The sequence below is a fragment of the Zonotrichia albicollis genome, chromosome 1, assembly GCF_047830755.1.
Source record: "Zonotrichia albicollis isolate bZonAlb1 chromosome 1, bZonAlb1.hap1, whole genome shotgun sequence".
NCBI classification, from domain to species: Eukaryota; Metazoa; Chordata; class Aves; order Passeriformes; family Passerellidae; genus Zonotrichia; species Zonotrichia albicollis.
In genome coordinates this window covers 95,779,483-95,794,632 of record NC_133819.1, presented here as the reverse complement: position 1 = coordinate 95,794,632, position 15,150 = coordinate 95,779,483, and the positions used below count along the sequence as shown (strand labels likewise).

The window sequence follows — 15,150 nt, the reverse complement described above, 5'->3', positions numbered from 1 at the left end:
GTACCACATTAAGACTCTCTTGCTGCACCAGTCACAACTGAATCCTTCCTTCTTTACTACCCTACCCACATCTTTGTTAATTTTTTTTCATACATTTTGTGTTTCTTTACATAGCAACTGAAATAAAAATTCCCTGTATCTTGTTAAGGGAGTACTTGGTTGTCAGCAAAACAGCAGAGTTGTGGTTTTCTCCTGAGCTGTGTTTTCCTAGGCACACATACACCACAACAGTCTGTGTAGCATATTCTCTGGATGAGAAATTCAGGGTGCTGTTTGGATTTACCCCTTCAGGCAATCTTTTACCTCAGCTCAGTAGAACCAATCCTGAAGTTTGAATTTTGATTTTAGTCAGACAGAAATATTTTATAAAATTAATTTGTAGTTTTGCTTGTAAATATTTTCATACCATTTCAAGCTGTCACTGTGCATTCTTTTAATTTTTAGAAGAGAAGAGCACTGGGATTAAAAGTGCGAACAAAGAAAAGGAAATCCCAAGCACTAATTTAATATTTTGGTGGGTTTTTCTATCTTTTGACCAATCTGTTTCAGAAAAACTTGGACTATAAAATTTATTCCAACTAAATTTAAATGTTGGTGAAACAAAAGGCTTTGGATCAGTATCTGATAATCTTTATAAGATCATACCCTCAGAACCTTAGACTATAGCAGATTTCATGTTTTTACTGCAAACCCTGCAGTTCTTTCACCAGCCTTTGGTGGTTTGGCTTTGAGTGTGATATCTAGTATTTGATTGTTACATGTCCATGGCAATGCCTTACCTGGCTTACATATGATTCAGACCTGATAGTAGGTCAAATCCTGGAAACCTCATTCTGGTCAGACTCCTACAAAGAGCAGTGGCAGTGAAAGTGATCAATCATAAAAAATAATACCCTCATCAGTCTCCAAAATAAACAGGATTTTCATCTTCCTGAGGTACTTTCCGGGATGCATCTGGGGACTTTGCGTCATTATTTGTAACAGTGAAACCCTTGAGCTGATCCTTCTCTCCATGAGCAGGAATTAATATATACGCCATCCACATAATATTTCTTTGCTGAAGAAAATATTTTTTAAATATTTTTTAAAAGGCTGAAGAGGAGTGAAACAGCTTAAAAATATTTTAGAAAGCAAAAATGCCAATGATATCGATACAGACTCACTTTGAGCCTCAATTTCAGAAGCATTTGGGGCATTTGTGCTGCTGGAACTAAGGATGCTCAGCATTTCTGACTCACCCACACGATTCTTGAAGAACACAGGCAACATCCACAGTCAACTGCTGCTGCTGAAATCATAGATACTGCTGCATGATGTTGGCATTCAAAAGTGCTGCAAAGCTGGTAAGTAGCACCCACCACGAGGACCAGAAGCAGAAGCTCTATTTGAGTAGGCAGTGGTACATTTTTCTGGCCAGGGTTCCTGATCTCTGTGTTGTCTCCCATTACCTATAGCTAAGAGCCCTGAAGTGGAAACTTTCAGGCGATATAGATATTATGAAGCTGACTTTAGGAACCTGACTTCATTCGTGCTTGTGCTAGGTATTAGAAAGGGCCCATTTTAACTATCTGTGAAAGGGCTAAATTTGACATTTGATTCACCCTATTCTAGGATTTTAAACTGTGATGTAAATTAGTCAGAAACCAGTCTTTCTTCCATTTTCTCATTTCAAAATGTAATACTGTTAAATGACAGAGATTAATTACTAAAGTAATTACTGTTGGAAAGCAAAAGGACAGTTGTATGAGACAGTCTCTCTCATGATGACCAAGTCTTTCTTGACAATTATGCTTAATTCCAACAATGATTATTCTGTGTGGCAAAATCTATCAGCACAAGGGCACACAAGCATTGATGCATTCTCACTCACTAGGAAATATGAGAATGAGGTAATTATATTTGACTGCAGCTCAGACGTTTTCATTCCCAGGGGCATCTGTAGGACCTTTTTTGGAGGGATACATATTATCTCCTCCCTTCCTTCTACCGAGTACCCCATTTATTCCACTTCTGCTGCTCCTTCAGTCAGACTTGAATAAAATTAGCCCCTTCTAATGTCGGCTACAACTCCTTGCTCTCATGTACTTACACCAACCACACGCACAAAATTACACACAGAGCACATGCAGACTCATACACCTGTGAAAATTCCTGTCTACATCTCTCAGTGTGTATGGGATATGAGACTTGGCTGCATTGATTCTAGCTAAAACAAGGAGGCTGTGTTTTCAAGTCACTGAAGATCTTGCTCTATTCACTAAATAAAGCAAACAATTAAAACAGTTATTTGGAAAATAAGACTAAGAAGCTATATTATTAATTGCTGATTGATGTAACTTTTTTGCAGTACCCAAGTTCCTAAACTCACTGTAAATTAATTGCAACCACTTCTAAGGGCAAGATTTTGTATGACATTCATATGGTTGATGATATCTCTTTCAAATAGCTTGGCTAAAATTTGCCGAATTGTCTCTTCCCTATAAAAAACACACGGCTACCATCTCATTTGTCAGTGCTGAAATCATTTACCCACAGTACTAGATGCCACCAATATGTCACCAGAGGCAGAGGATGTTATAGTCTTAAAATGAGCAGTTCATTCTAAGTACTGATAGAAGAAAAATGAATGAATGTACCCTACCATGCTTTCCTTTATTTCTGCAAGTTTCTGTCCTAACCAGGCACAGCTGCACTTTAATAATCTTTGAAGTAAAAGCTTTTCTTCCTAAGAGTGTGTGTACCTAATTGTGTGTGTGTGTGTGAGTGCATGTGTGTGTGTGGGAGAGAGAGAGGGAGAGAAGAGGCTTCAGGCTCTAGTGCTTCCTTCCAGGTGTCTTCGTCTGCATGATTTCATCTGTGAACCATAATCAACTTCCTTAATGAAATACGTAATTAACATATTATAATTGTGGTAAAGATGATTTTGACAGAAATCATTTTCCATATCTAATACTATGCTAATTTAATCTGTTCCTCACTCCCCGACATGACCTTTAGTGATTAAGTTTCATGGCAGAATTGTTTGGTTTTTTTTTTTTTTTGTGATGGATTGATTTATCCACAGCAGTTGATACCCCTCTACCTCCATGGCTGTCATTTTTCTCTGTGCCTCTGCTACAAGAGGGAAACATGGTGATGAGTGGATATATGGGGAAAGGATCTGAGGACTCACTGTGGGGTTTTGTTCTGAATAGGATTCTATAAGGTGATTATGAAAAGATTTAAGGCAGAAGGTGATTAGATTGGCTACTGACACAACAAATTCTCCCTCTGGTAAAAACATCTATAACATATTTCAGCAGACAAAAAAGGTACAACTTGGTAGGCAGGGGAGAATGGAAAAAGCTACATTAGATGGCGTTTGTACATAACTAGAATGTTTATAGCCACTTAAATGTTAACTCTCTTTCCACCTTCATCTACATCGAGGTGCAATCTCCAGGAACCATTTTAAAATGAAAGTCATGTCACTGGCTCTGTAGAGAAGATTTTGGTAGCACATTGCTGCCTTCTGTCAAGGAGGCAATTTTCTGGTTGGTTCCTGAGAGCTGACACTTAGGGAATGCTGGAGGACTGAGCAAGTTTATCAGGCCCAGGTCGAAAACTGATTCTAGACAGAATATTAGACTCCCAGTTTGCTTCCCTACTGAGATGATTTACTTCAGATGACAACAGGCAGAAAATAAAGAGGACCTCCGTTCGTCATGGGCACCCCCCAATTCTTTTTTCTGTAGAAGGGAAATGAGAGGTTTTCAGCGAACTACCTCAATCCTTGTGAAAAATCTGGGATCCATTTGTTCTGAGATATGGAGCCTATTTATTTTTTATGTGAAGGAGACAGACTGTGGAAAATAATACAGAAGGTAAAGCTGGAATACTCATTTTCATGCCACTGCAGTATTGCTCCTGAGAATACATTTGCTGGTGTTTGGGCCAGCCTGCTTTGTAACTATCACAGGTGATTTGCCTTATATTATGGTGCAACTGAATGGATCCTATTGCCATGAATTCTGAACCATCTTGAATTATTCTTTGTCTTCTGGGCATAAAGATTACCTTCAGCAATTAGTAGGCGGTTGTCATGCTAACCTCTCTTCCACCTCCATTTACTCCTGTCTTAGGCAACCTTTGGTTTCCTTACCTGTTAAATTTTTCTAGCAGAATTCCCCCCAAGATTCAGGATTCCCCTGGTAATGATGTGCACAAAGCTGAACAAAGCACTTTAAGTAAAGTTTGTATCAGTGCACACAAAATGGGGCTTTTGCCTCCATACTCCCCCACCTGCCCCAGACATAACCCCCACCCTGCCCCTCAGACAGGCTGACCAAAATCACAATCATGCTTTTACAGTGATGTATGACACCACAGAATTTTGTTCATCACACATCACCTTTTGGCATTATCACTCTTACTTTTCAAATTTCTTATTCTGCTTGGCTATCTGCTTTACTCTTTGGATTATCTCCTGTAGTCCATTTGGAAGTGAGTTTCAAAATTTATCTCATTTGCATAATCCTGAAGGTTTGTGGTTTTTTATTAATTTTTAGTCCAATCTTATTTCTAACAGTTGTCCAGCTGCATTACAAATTATATCATGATCTGTGCATGATCAGTATACTTAAACCTAATTAGATGTGTTCAATTATACAAATGAAGAACAAATCCAATAGTTGATGAATATGATAATGTTTATCTTAATACAGCCTTATTTGAGCAAAAATTTCCTAGTGCAGTCTTGGAAAAGATCCTGTAAAGTTAATTTTATTATATAAAAATATGCATGTATTTTTTAATAGATCTTGTAATGTTAAGCACTCAGAAGAACAAGGAAGGGTGTACAGGGAAGAATGACAAGGGAAATCAAAGACTTCTGTATCTGGAAATCTAGATTAGAACTCTTCACCTCATAAAAAAGGTGAGGCAGAAGAATCTCAGTTAATTTTTCTCGCTGGTGATGATCAAATCAGTTCCCAATGGGACTAGGAAAAACAAACAAGCAACAAACAAAAAAACCACCAAGAAACATCAGGCCTACTAGATATGCAGACACAGGTTCTGGTTGAGATGGACTGGTTTCAGAAAAGTACCATGGTAAAACAAAGTCAGTATTTTGACTTTTTCTTGTTCTCATAAGTTTTACCTGTGAATCAGATATTTTCCTAGTTTTCAATAAAGTGATATATTATTTCAGATCTTGTACTCAAATGATAGCAAAACAAGGTTTGAAAACATTATCGTAATATCATACTGACTTAAAAAATTAGTAAAATCAATGCAGGAGTTGCCAATCTCCTTTAAAGTATGAGGGTTGGTAACTGTCAACATTGTAAATTTTTATGTCCACAGAGTTATCAATGCATATGTTTTAATTAAAGAATAAGATGGATATTAACAACTCCCACTATTTATGCTACATCTGGATTTTGATCCTTAAATATTTCCTGTGACCTGGGTCTGCAGTGTCTCATCTCCACTCACCTCACAGAGCACCTGTACAGTAAGGACTTGACAGTGTGGCAGATCAAGTGTGAGCAACTTGTGGCTGATCTGTGCAGCAGAGTTTGTATCCCAGCTACCTGTGCAATAGTGCCTTCTGTAATTAGTGCATTTAAGTGTCTTTATTTCATTAGCACAGAAATCACATATGCACTTAGGTAAGGGAACACACTATTTCCATTAACATAGACTAAAGGCAAGATATTAAATGAAATACTTTAATGTAAATATTTCCCCTGCAATAGTTTACAGGAAAAAAAAGTGGTACTGAAAAAAAAACATTATTTGTGAGTTCGGCATTATCAAAAAAGCTGAGAACTGCAGTTTTTGGGCTCTATCTTAATCAGTACACATCAACATTGGTTTTGCTCTGGTTTACACAAGTAGATGACCACTTGCAGTCTAACCAAATCTTATTTACTGACTACATTTGAGAATGCAAAATAATAAGACCAATCTCTTAGAAGCTATTGCTGATGACTCTTTGGTTTGTAACTTTGCAAATAAAATCATCACTTTTTAATTAACTTAGTGCCTTTTCTTGGGGTTTATTTCAACATAAATTTGTAAAGTCAGTAAAACTCCTATCTGCTGAAGATGAAAGTTAGTACAGAAATAACAAGGGCAGTGTCCTTTCTGTCAACCAGCTATACTTTTAGTGAGATTATCTACATTCTGTTCTTTTTCTATACATACACTATGCTTTACTAGGTGAATCCATTTTCTTTAACTCCAAAGTAATATTCTGAGCAGGGAGGAAAAATTTCCTTTTGTTGAAGTCTAAAATACAGTTAACTTAGCTCACAACAGGTAAAGACCCGAAGGGCACAGGAAGCAGAGTTTTCTGTTGGGTTGTGAATATGCATACCTAGAATCATTTCCAGCTCTGGTTTCCCCAAGGATATTGTTGTGCATGTTTTGCCCCTTTTAGTAAGAAAGGGATTCTTCCCACAGTGCAATTTTTAACATATTCACATATTGCCATGAACATCTTTGGATTGCTTGGCAGTTCCCCAAAAGTTCATGTGGTCATAGAAGCTTTGCTCAGGATTCTTCACAGACTCTTGAGTTGCATGGCAATTTGTACATTTGACATCCCATGATGTCCATCCAATAACTCAGTCCTAGCCAAGAAAATTAAATCTAAAATCAGTAATGTGGAACTGTGTTATACATATGAGCAGTGTGTCATGATTTTTCTTCCCTGAAAAGGCACTGTGGTGAGTCACTAGAGTTACATGGTGTCTCTAAGTGGCCTCTATGAAGCAAGCAAACAGGTTCTGAGGGAGTCATGGTTGCTATAAAATGAGTTTGAAAAGGAAATACAGTAGTGGGGATTGTGGATCAGAGTCTAAAAAGTTAGGTATCTAACATCTTGAGGTATCTCTCTGGCCCCAGATGCCTGCAATTCTTCTGCATCTGTCAGGAAGAGAAGGAGGGGAGTGAAGAGAAATTGAAAGATGTCAGCACAGGGAAGTTGCCAAGTTGGTCTGGGTTTGTAATGGGCTTCTTCATACTTCTTTCACCTCAGGGATTTTTAAATTTATTTGTTTTAAACTATATTGCACTGTTCTGTTTCTTGCTCTCATCAACTCATGTACCATAGCCTGCTATAGCATAACATAATGTTAAGCAATGAAATACTGAACAAAACCATTTTATTCTCCTCTCTTCCCTTCCCCTGCCAAAATAGCATAGGTAAGAGCCAGGTAGAAGATGCTAATCTGGGAGTAAATAGGTACCTCCATGATGAAGCAATGTAAAATAGGTATTTTATTACAACTTTAGACCATTCATTAAAATTAATCTGCCAGTGAGAATGGAGGATTGGCTACAATTTCTTTCAGACCTTACAGGGAGGAAAACCACAGTTTGTGTCATAATACAAATTTTCCAGCCTACCCAGCGGCATGAATTCTGTAGCCATTATGTGTGTCTGTCTGTAGGGTAACATTTAAATATCAGTTCCATATGACTAGAGATGTGTCAATAATTGTAAAGATAGAGATGTGTCAAGCAGCAGTTGGCTGAATCAGCTAACTGCAATATTTGCTGACTCTTCCAGCCGCATACAGTCACCAAACCACTTCCATTCAACACTTCAATTTTGTTGGTGTACTGATAAATTGACAACACATATGGTACTGCATCTAATTTGGAGATGAATTGTATTCATTTTCATTCCAGCTCAAACTCCATGCAAAATAACAATATCGTGCTTAAGCAGAGCAGCCCAATTACACCAAGGAACAAATACTGATTTTCAGCATGTTTTTCAACTTGCTATGTGATTTTTTTCCACTGGCAGCTGCACCAATACACCTCCAGGAACAACTTCTTTTAAATGAAAAATGCTGGGATTAAACCCAGTTTAACTGAGGGTAAAACTGTAACTGCTGCATGCACATCTGGCATATTCAAATACAATTTAAAGGATCAGGAAGAATACAAGACTATCCACATAGTCTGATTTGGATTTACTGCAATTTCAATTATTAAGGTCAGAATAGTTTCAAAGAGTTCATTTACTTTTCCATTGCTGGGATCCTGAAAGATGAATGATATTCACTCCTCTCTGATTAGTTTTTCTTCCCAACTTTAATTCACGATCACTCTACATTTCACTGAGGCTTTGCACACTGTTGAAATGGAGAGATTAAATAGAGAAAAGGATTTCTAGAACTGTTTGAGAAATCACCAGAGTGTTCCTGCTCCTTGTGTCCACAGGCATTTCTTGTGATATCAAGGCTGGGTGAATTGGGCCTGGGAACCAGGGCCACAGGAAGAACACAGAGAATCCACTCTCCCACTGATGGCTTGAGGACTCGTCCTGGATTTCACCAAACCTTCACTCCTATACTTGTCCTCCAGCCCTTGCATGGTTTGAGAAGATTTAGCAGAAAAGCAAAATGACTGATTGCCATCAATCAGCCATATGAAGGCTAGTTTGGACATTTCATGAGGAATCTAACTCTATTTAGTGTGCTCCCATTAAGAAAACTCTTTGTATTTTGAGGGCCTAAATCTAAATATAATGGATTTCCGTTGTCTTTGTGCCTTTGTATTTTTCCACCTTTGACTGACCAACTTATAAATTTAGATAGTGAAAGTCAATGAAATCATAAGCAGCTTTATCAACCTAATTTTAAACCCAGATGGAAAACATACAAGATGTTTATAATATTGTGATGCTCAAAAGACAAAGATAAACCTCCTGTTATCCTAGCTCTCCTGTTGCCATAAGTGGGGGAGTCATGTTTCATTTTTTATATGAAAACTTTTTCAATTTTATAGTGACTAATAGCACCAGAAGCAACATTTTGTTCATTAGACGTGCATAATTAATAATCAATCCTTCCTTTACTAGACCTGGTTATTGGAAGTATTTGTAAGCAAAACCACATATTCTGTACTAGTTCCAAATAAATAAGAGGGACATCCTCAATGGGGTTTCAATTTATATGAAATTATCATCCTCCTTCCCAAAAAAAAAAAATTGCCAAAACACAGAAATTACTCTGTAAACCCTGTTAGATTTCCTTTTGACATACTCTCACCTTTCCCAGATGTCCTAATGGTTTCTACTATTTAGAGAAACTCAGGTACTTCAGTGTCACTGGTGTGAGGCAGGGTGATTCCCATGGTTGGAGAGTTAGCAGACCGGAGACTCTATCAATATTTTAGTTTGTAACAGTCTGAGAGATGTTTTCCCAATGAGGTATTTTTCTGTCTGAGGAAAACCATTTCACTAAAAGTGAACCCTCCTGAAGAAATATGACCAAAGAGAATTTACAAATCTCACAATTACATGTTATACCAATAGTTTGCTTTTTAATTTGATAAGGTAAAATGATGACAAGAAATCCTTACCTTTTCTGGTCACTCTTTCTACCTATTTGCCTGTCTACATGGGTGGCCTTGGACAGGTATGTGACTCCTCTGTTTAACAAAGAAGGCTCCCATTTAGTAAAGAACTTCCTGTAAAACAGATTTTCTGCTAGAAGCTTCTCTCATCTCAGATCTTGAACTAGAAGAAAAAAATGTTAAATAAATGCTTGGGAACAAATGTAATAGTCCAGATGCAGAGCTGAAGGCCTTTGTCTGGTGCTGAATCTGTGCACTTTTAAAAACAATGCCACAATCTACTTGCAGACTTCCAATTTCAAAGACATCTTTTAATTTCTGTTTTATTGAGTATCAGGACTGACTTATATGGATACTTGCCCAGCATGGAATAATTTTCCCATGTATACCACCTTAAGTAAGTTGGTTTTAGTTTTTTCCTTCTTAAAAATAAAATCCAATAATAATAACAGGGTCTTTTCTTTCATCGTATTGGAAAGTTTATGTATTCTTATCCCCTCCTCCACAAGTCCTTCAGGGATTATTTAATTATGGTCTTGTAGAAAGCTGTGCTATATGGGATTTGGGTTTATGGGAAGTTCAGTTTTGCCTTTTCTTTTCTTTTATTTCTGCTGAGGGTCTCTTATGCAACATTTGACTGTTTTATTTTTATGATTTAAAGCAATAAATTGTGTTTTAGAGAAAGAAAGGAGACAAGGTCTTTTTTGAATTTTCCTTTGTATTTCCTAGAGTACAGAATGCAAGCAGTAATTTCTGGCTGTAACTTATATATATATTTTTGAGGGGGTGGAGGAAGGAAATTACTACCTACTTTTTATATACATATATATTTTTTAACAAAGCAATAGGGATTTATATAGACACAATTGTTTAGAAAGTCCCAGAAGAATAATTCTGAGATGATGTGAAGTTATACACAAATGCAAGTCTTTCAAAAAGTCCACATGGCCTACAGTCTTCAGATTTTAAACAGCTCCTGCCTGTTATACACATAAAAAAATGTTTAGAAAAATGACATATTTTTATTACTTTTATTTGACAATCTAATTGAGTCCCCGACCATGCATATATCAAAAAGCCGTTATCAGCAGTGGCTTAATGCAGGGAAGGGGCACCCATCCTCCCCATCTCTTTTGCTTAGCCCCAGGGCTTGGCTTCTTCATGTGAAAGGTGTCTAAAGACAGAGAGAAATCTCACCACACTGAATATAGAGAGAAAACAAATCTTTTCCCACCCACCACCACAACAAAAATATTCTCTGCTATTCAGCAAAGCAATTTAGAATTATGAGCTGCCTTTGACAAACACAGCCCATAAGGACTTTGTCACATAAATCACACACTGTGTGACCCTAAGACATTTTTCTATTATTTAATATTTAACAAAGGATTTGCACAATGGTGACACCATGCCAATCTTAAACCCATTTAAATCTTTAACCAGCAAGTTTTTAATCATGGTTGAATGGATGAAATAGCCTCTGCCGAGCAACACTTATTTTTCACCAAACAGATGCATTTTGAATGCTTCTGTTTTCCCTAAGAATTGTTGACCATCTAAGCATAGTGATAGTAGTAGGTGATTTACATACCAACCACAATCAAATTGTTACAAGCCAAATAGATGAAGGGTTTTTTCTACTGCTAGAACTAATTATAATTCATATGAACAACTGAATGGGTGCAGATAAAATAAAAGCCAACCTGAGCCTCTGAACAGAAACTGAACATAGCTAAAGCAAGCCTTTTCTCATGCAGACTAGTTCCTCTCATAGCAGAGAAGTTCATTTTTGGGTCACATATTGCCCTTAAACAACTGGGTTAGTTAAGGTCAGTCAGTCTGTGTCCACTGACTGATGAAAGCATCCTGATTGCCGCAGTAAGGAATATTTCTAGCACCATACATCATGTCATTTGTACCCAGAACAATTTGGATGAATCCCCAACTCTATGCCTTCTCCAAAAGCAGGAAAGGTCAAAAGTTTTCTTCTTGCTACAGGATACTCTGCTACTATATGTACATCAAATTAGATTGCACGTAGGACAAGCTACGGAGATGACTTGTGTACTCTTTTTATTTGACTCATATTAAACAGCATACAGCATGCAGAGGGCTGATAGATCCTGCGGCCAAAAGCGAAGTTTGGATTCAGTTTTTCTTTTCAAGTACAGATAAGATGGGGGGGAGGGGGATAGTGTTGTTTGTTTTGGGTTTAGTGCAGTAGCAGTTCCACAACATGAAGGAAAATATCATTGCTGCATTTGGAAACAAATTTCTGTTACACTGACAAGGTGAAAAGAAATTTCAAGTTGAACAAAATTATTTGCCTTTATGAAACCAAAAGCTTTAAATGGTGTTTATTTTTTAAGATATTCATGTTTAATGTAAAATATAACTTCAGTTTTAAATAATATTGAGGAAAAAATGTTAAAGAAAAAGAATTTGAAAAAGAATTTTCTCAAAGCAAACAATGATTTATTTATGAAAACACAAACATATTTTTCTGTCTAAAATGTTTTCAGTCTTTTTCAAAAATAAATCAATGTAATTTCTAAAATTGGCAAAATATAAATAAACCAAACCTTGTGTTTTTACTTAGGTATCTTCCATGTAGTGTTTTAGAAAATACGCTTGTTCTATAAGAAAAAAATCTCTGATTACCTTTCTATGTAAAAGAACTTATAGATAACGCTTTATTTGGCGAAGCAATACAATATCTGGATTTAAAAGCTAAAACAAATCTTTTCATGAAAATGCTAATGACAGCCTTTTTTTTCTTTCTTTTAAATTGACACCATTTTACTAAGTAGGTTTTAGAGGTTTGTATTTGATTCTGGCTGGCTGGCCGTATTTGCATGAAGCAACATGTTAAACCTGAATTACCTTGCTATTTTCAAGAGGACTTTAAGTTACCATAAAGCTGGAGTAATGAAGAAAAATCCTTAATAAACAATTTTCTGTGTTTTTTAAATAGCATTTCAATCCTGATCCAGCTGTTTTATGTTGATATTACATAATAAAACAACTAAAAAGCTGGATTAACTTGCTTCTCATAGATTCTCTCAACACTGAGCTGTCTAAATTGGCATAAAGCCACTTAGAAAGCTTTCCTCCTGCCCAACAACAGGGAAGTTAGGAAGGTACATAATTCTTTTTCTAAAAACTAAATCCCAAAACATTTTGTTCAACATTTAAATAGTCCTGCATTATATCCTCAGTTTGCAGTTTGGGATTAATCGGTTATCTGGATACACCATGTTTTTCCTTACTGACAATGTTACTGCCTTGGATGATAAACTTTACACAGAATGTTGGTCAGCTAGATCTTAATCAGATCTCTTTTGGCTTTACACGAGGTAAATTTTTGCTATCAATGAAATCAAAGGCAAAACACCTCTAACTTCAATTAGAGTAGGATTTTTAACATCCTAGCTTCTGAATCAAAGAGAAATACACTTTCATAATGAAACAACCTTTGCAGGCAAGTAACTAGGCTGGTGTTTCTTGTGTTTTTACTTAGTCTTTCAATTACAACTTTTCAAGTGTATTCTAAGTTGCTTTTCTTTTCCTAATTTTCTTTTACATGGTTCAACTTGTAAAACACATTATTCATTCCTTTTTATTATTATAATATTTAATATGGTTTTATTTTAATGACTCAGAAAACGCAATATTGTTTCCCTCTTCTGACATGATCTGAAAATAAGATTTTTCACATTTGTGAAAAAAATGTGTGGGTCTATCTGTTTATTTCAGGTATAAATGCTATTATTATATATATATAATAAGAATAATAATAATTAAAAAAATACAAACCAGTCTGTGCCTTTCCCAAAGACCTAGGTTCATACTGGGAACTCTAGTCCCTTGTGAATAAAGGCTTCCATAAAATTCTGGTCAATAACTGTTTAATACAGATATTGATGAAGTTTTATAGGGTCTTGATTCATAAAGGACCAGCACTAGAAGTATTGAATTCTATTCATGATTTGCATTCTAAATCACCTTGCAAATTTATGGCACTTATCTGAGATGAAAGTTAAAAAGTTAAGTGTTGGGCTTTCACTGCTCAGGAAAGTAACGGATTAAGTACTGAACCAAACAGACCTATAAAGGGGATTTATGCTACTCAGAACATCTTGTCTAATTGAAAAATAAATATTTATGCCAAACAGTAGGAACGAATGTGTTTATGCTTTCAATTTATTTTTTCAGCATCGTGATTCTTAGCATTCTGGCAGTATCTTGTTATGGAGCTCTGTGATTCTGGAGGTGATGCCTGCAGACACTGAGAAATATGTGTGGGCAGTAAGTATGTCTTAGATAAGTTATCTGCACTGTGTGACACTCTTGGAGCAGCTCATGTAATGACTGTAGGACATACTCATATTCAGCCACCATGGACACCTTACTTAGTCACAGGCATTACCAAGAATCCTTCTACCAAGTTCAGATTGCTGAACTTTTGGGTTTACCAAGTCAGGTTCCCTGTCCAGAGTGAAGGTGTTAAGGCACTTGTTTGTCATTGTTTCTAGCGTAAAGACTAGACCTATCCTGAAAACATCCATATACTAAGGAAGATGGTAAGCCTACCTGTATTGATTTTGAATCACGTAGATTTTGGAATATGTTTATAGAGCGGTCCTTGATGTCTGCCCTGAAGAAAGTTCATCTCAGTCCATAAGCACGAGCTTCTCTCCAGAGTGTCTTTTGCTGTGGGAATGCTTCTGAATCATCTGGACCAGTTTTTGTTTCTTCATTGCCTTCACATAAACCTTGTCATCTAAAATTCTTTACACAAGGAAATAATGATCCAAGACTAGGACTCTATTCTAGACAAGGACTGCAATGTAATTTTTCAAGATGTGCATGATACTAGATGAGACTAGAAAGCAGCTGATATCCATGACCTGGAAAATGTGGCACTAGAATGGCATGCTGGCTTTGTCTCAGGTAGAGCTAGCTTTCTTCCCTGTGGCTGGAATGGGGCTGTGTTTTACATTTGTACTGAACACAGAGGTGATAATACAGAGATGCTTTTGTTATTGCTGAGCAGGTCTCTCATGAAGCCAAGGCCCCTTCCACTTTTCATACTCCCCTGCTGGCAAGGACTTTGAGGGTGTCTGGGAGGTTGAGAGGAGACACAGCTGGGACAGGTGACCCAAACTGACCAAAGGGATATTCCAGACTATGTGGCATCACACCAACTATATAAAGTAGGGGGAAGAAGGAAGAGGGAGGGGGACATTTGGAGTTTGGAGTGATGGTGTTTGTCTTCCCACATCACCATTACATGTGATGGGGCCCTGCTCTTCTGGAGATGGCTGAACAGCTTCTTTCCCATGGGAAGAAGTGAGTTAATTCCTTGTTTTGCTTTGCTTTGAATGCACAGCTTTTGCTTTCCCCATTTAAGTGTCTTTATCTCAATTCATGAATTTTTTATCTTTTACTCTTCCAATTCTCCCCCTGATCCCACCGGTAGGGTAGTGAATGAGCAGGTACATAGGGCTTGGCTGCTTTCTGGGGTTAAACTATGACAAATGGTTAGACACAAAGTGTTTACATTGGATTTATGAAGGAACCAAAGGAACAAAATTCACTTATACTATTTATCTCTCCAGATTTCACTCATTGAAAAGTTTCTCACATGGTAGACAAGCATCTTGCAAACAGATAACAAGAGACAGGTGGGCCAAAAAACAAAAGAAAGCTAATGCATCCAGAGTAAATCATGACTGCAAACACATTTGGAAATCTTGTTATTGATCTTCACAAGAAAAGGATATGAAT

At 36.8% G+C, this 15,150-nt stretch overlaps 1 long non-coding RNA gene across 1 annotated transcript in view; it reads left to right on the top strand.

Annotated features, from left to right (window-relative positions):
• The window catches only part of LOC141725347 (uncharacterized), an 11,238-nt gene extending 1,085 nt beyond the window's left edge, over positions 1-10,153 (top strand). Inside the window, exons 2-3 of the long non-coding RNA XR_012577208.1 lie at positions 1,182-1,343; positions 8,224-10,153. This is a non-coding gene — a long non-coding RNA (uncharacterized LOC141725347). The remainder of the gene's footprint in view (positions 1-1,181; positions 1,344-8,223) is intronic.
• Positions 10,154-15,150: the final 4,997 nt, after the last annotated feature.